Source organism: Antechinus flavipes, chromosome 2 (genome assembly GCF_016432865.1).
Source record: "Antechinus flavipes isolate AdamAnt ecotype Samford, QLD, Australia chromosome 2, AdamAnt_v2, whole genome shotgun sequence".
Lineage (NCBI taxonomy): Eukaryota > Metazoa > Chordata > Mammalia > Dasyuromorphia > Dasyuridae > Antechinus > Antechinus flavipes.
In genome coordinates, this window is record NC_067399.1 from 356,045,618 (window position 1) to 356,049,801 (window position 4,184).

The window sequence follows — 4,184 nt, forward strand, 5'->3', positions numbered from 1 at the left end:
TGTTATTTATTTCATGGAAGTCAAATGAAGAAAAAGATAAGCCCTCAGTTCCCTCAGCTCTTTTGTTGGGGTTTCATATGTTCTAGGAGCTCACTTAGGGTTAGATTTTCTTTCCAAAAAGGTATACTCAGATTTTTCTTTTTCCTATTTTCCATTTCTTAGTTTATTTCAATTTTTAATTTTTTTCTAGGTGTTTGAATTGAGAGAAATATTTAAAATTATAAGCAATTAGCTTTTAATAAACTTTGTAAAAATTTTCATAAATTTTTATTTGGAGATAATTATAATATCGAAGTATACTAGCTATAAGAGGCTTTAGCCCTTTCTAAAAATTTAAGGACAGTGATGAATGAATTACTTATATTGTATTTAGGAGGCCATTAAGTAATGTGCCACATAGACTTTGTTGAAACTCTTTAAATGCAAGGTACTAGGTTGGGAGAGGGGAAGAACACTTGAACAGATGATGCTTAACCACCCTTCAGACTTCAGACTTTCTATAACTGGGAAATATGGGGAAAAATATGTCCCAGTTATTTTGCTGAGAATAGCAAATATTTGTATATGTGACAGTGTTGGGGAATATAATGAGCGGGGAATAGAATATGTGTGAAGCCCCTGTGTCAAATTTCAAGGACATATATGGCTCAATACTGAAAGGATTAGTGTTTGGGATGAAACAGTTGCTCCCTTGGTCTTCTTATCTACTCTAGGATGATTACTAGGAAGAGAAAGAACCTAAGTCTTGACCTAGTTTATCTGAAGACACAGACAGAGGGAATTGTTTGGGAAACATGAGCTAAAGTAAAACTGAAAAGTGAATCCAACAATTCTACTCTACTGATTCCCTCAACTCATTGCAAAAAGAAATTATTCCAAAACTTCTTTCCTTTTCAAGCCTGCCATTCCTCTCCTTTTCCATCTTATCTGAAAACCTTACCATTCAAATTACTGATAACATTGAAGCTATTTGATATGATGTTCTTTTTCTCCTTTTTATCTTCAAGTTCCTTGAAATCAAGCCCAAATCTCTTTCTTTTTCTCCAATTCCTGACAAAGAGGTGTCCTTCTCCTTGGCAAAGTCTCTGGCCTTGATTGCATATCCTTTTGTCTTCTCCAGTAGATTGTAGCTTCTATCATCCTATATATATATTTTTAATTTTAAAGTTAAATTTTATTTTTTCAATTATTTAGCATCCATTTTTATTTCTCTTAGGTCCATTCTGAAAAGAAAAAGAAAATTCCTGCAATAAACTTGTATTGTTAAGTAAAACAAATTGCCAGTTGTACTTAATACCAGTTTGTTAACTGATTGACTAATAAAGGCTTTATCCAATATTATGTATCTCATTCTGGATAGTTAGCCCATCTCTTCTCTAAATGCATTTTCTATCAGTGATTCTCTGGAACTACGGATAATCAGAATTCTTAAGTGTCTCAAAGTTGTCTGTTTTTCTAATCTTTTTATAGTATAAATTGTTCTGGTTGTATTCACTTTGATCTGCATTTGTTTATACAAATTTCACATTTTTTTCTTTTGAAATTGTTTCTTTCATTATTTTTTACATCACAGTCTTGGAAGGAAAATGGGATGAGTGCAGTGTATCAGTGTTGAACTTGGAATCAGAAAAACTTGAATTTAAATCTGGCCTTTAAGGCACTTAATTTTTTTCTTTAAAATTTTTTAATGGTAATTGATTATTTTTACCTTTTTTTTTTCTTTTGAGTTCAAAATTTTCTTTCTCTTCCCTTTCTCTTTCTCCATCTCTTCCCCCATTCACTAAGAAGGCAAGCAATATGTAACTGTTACACATGTGAAATTAAGCAAAATATTTTCCATACAAAAAAAGCAAGAAAAATAAAATGAGATAATTATATTTCAATTTAAATTGCTCTCAGAGGTCATCAATTCTCTTTGGAGGTAGATAGCAATTTTTATTAAGTTCTTCCAAATTGTCTTTGTATTGATCAGAGTAGTTAAATCTTTCATGGTCAATCATAATTACAATATTGCTAATACTATGCCCAATGATTTTCTGGTTCTGCTCAATTCATTTTGCATTCATATATGGGGTCTTAGGTTTTTCTGAAACCATCCTTTTCATCATTTTTATAATACAACAGTGTTGCATCATAATCACATACTTGTTCAGCCATTTCTGAACTGATGGAAATCCCTTCAATTTCCAATTCTTTGGCACCAAAAAAAGAGAACTGTTATAAATATTTTTTGTACATATAGGTCCTTTTTCATTTCTTTTTAAAGTCTTTTTGGAATATAGACCTAGCTAATGATACTGCTGGGCAAAAGGGGGTATGCAAGATTTTAAAGCCCTTTTGGTGTAGTTCTAAATTGTTCCAAATGGTTAGAACAGTTTCCAGTTTTAGCAATAATTTATTAGTGTACTTATTTTTTCCCAATCCTCTATAGCATTTCTCATTTCTGACAGATTAAGTTGATATTTCAAAGTTTTAATTTTCTTTTCCTAATCAAATTTTTTATTTGACTATAGTTTTGATTTATTCTGAAAACTATTTGTTAAATATTCCTTGACCATTTATAATTTGGGGAATAGCTCTTATTTTCATAGATTTGACTCAATTCCTTGCATGTTTGAAAAATGAGGGCTTTATCAGAGAAATCTGGTATAAAAAATTTTGCTATTATTTTATTATCTGTAACTTTTTTTTTCTAATCAGATAAGACATAATAGATTCTGATCCTTATCTTAGCTATTTATTTTAACTCCTTCAATATATCTTTCCTGTTTCAAGCAGGTGTCTTATAAGCAACATAATATTGGATTCTGGTTTCTAATCTATTTTGCTATCTGTGTCTATTGGAGGGTTGATTCATCTCATTTCCATTCACAGTTGTGAATTGTGTGCATTTTTCTCTATTCTATTTTCTTTGGATTCTTCTTCTTTCTTTCTCTTTATGCTGTTCCTTTTCAAGAGTCCATTCTACTTTTGACTACTGCCTTCTTTAATCTGCCTACCCTTTTATCACACTTCTCTGTTTTCTCTTGTCCTTTTTCCTCCTAATTTCCTCCTTGAGTAAGATAGATTTTTATACCCAAATGAGTATGAGTTACATGTATCATCTTCTTATGTAGGAATGTTGTATATGTAAAGTTAAACTTTACAGAGTCCCTTTTGATTTTTCTTTCCTGTTTATACTTTTTTTGAATGTCAAATTTTCTATTCAACTCTGATCTTGTTTGGAATCTTTTAGAGTTATCTGTTTCATTAAATATCAACTTTTCCTGACTGTGGCTCTATGGTATTTGATGGCTTCTTTCTGGCTACTTGAAAGATTTTCTCTTGACCTGGGAGCTCTTCAATTTGGCTATAATATTCCTGTTAGTTTTCATTTTGGGATTCTCTTTCAGGAGGTAATCAGTGATTTCTTTCAGTTTCTCTTTTACTTTCAAATTCTGAGATAGTATTTCAGTTTTTCTTTATAATTTCATGAAATATGATACTTAGGCTCTTTAAAAAAAGTCATGAATTTCAACCCAATAATTTTTAATTATTCATCTTCCATGTATTTTCCAAGACTGATGTTTTCCCTTTTTATCTTCAGGTTATTATTATATTTTTTGGTTTATTTTTCTAGCATGTTTCTTGATTTTGAATTTAATGTTAAGAGTTAGATTATGCTCATCTGCAGATTATCCCAACTTAAGGTTTTTTCATCTTGCTTTCATAGTTCTGTAGTTCTGTACTTTTTTTGGTGTTTCCAAGATGGTGTTCATGAGATTAGGCCCCTGCTTCCTTTAAACCATATGCATTAGTGCTTCTCATTGCCCTGAAACTCTGACCAGGGCCTTGGTGCTCTTCTTCACTTTGGAACTGAGAATAAAGATTGAGTGAAGTCCACTGGACTTAGCAACTAAGAAATCATTATTAACTTTGAAGAAAGCCATTTCAATGGAATGACAAGGTCAAGAGCTAGAGTAGAAGAGTGAGAAGAGAAAGAAAGTGGAAGCACTTATAGGAGATAGCTTTTTCAAGAAGTTTTAGCTACAAGGGCAGAAGAAATATAGGATGACCCTTAGCTGTGATTGAATAATCAAGTGAGGGTTCTTTGCAGGATGAAAAAGTCATGTGAATGTTTGTAAGCAGTAGGGAATGAACTAACATACAGAGAAAAATTAAAAATAAGTTTAAAAAAAGTAGGG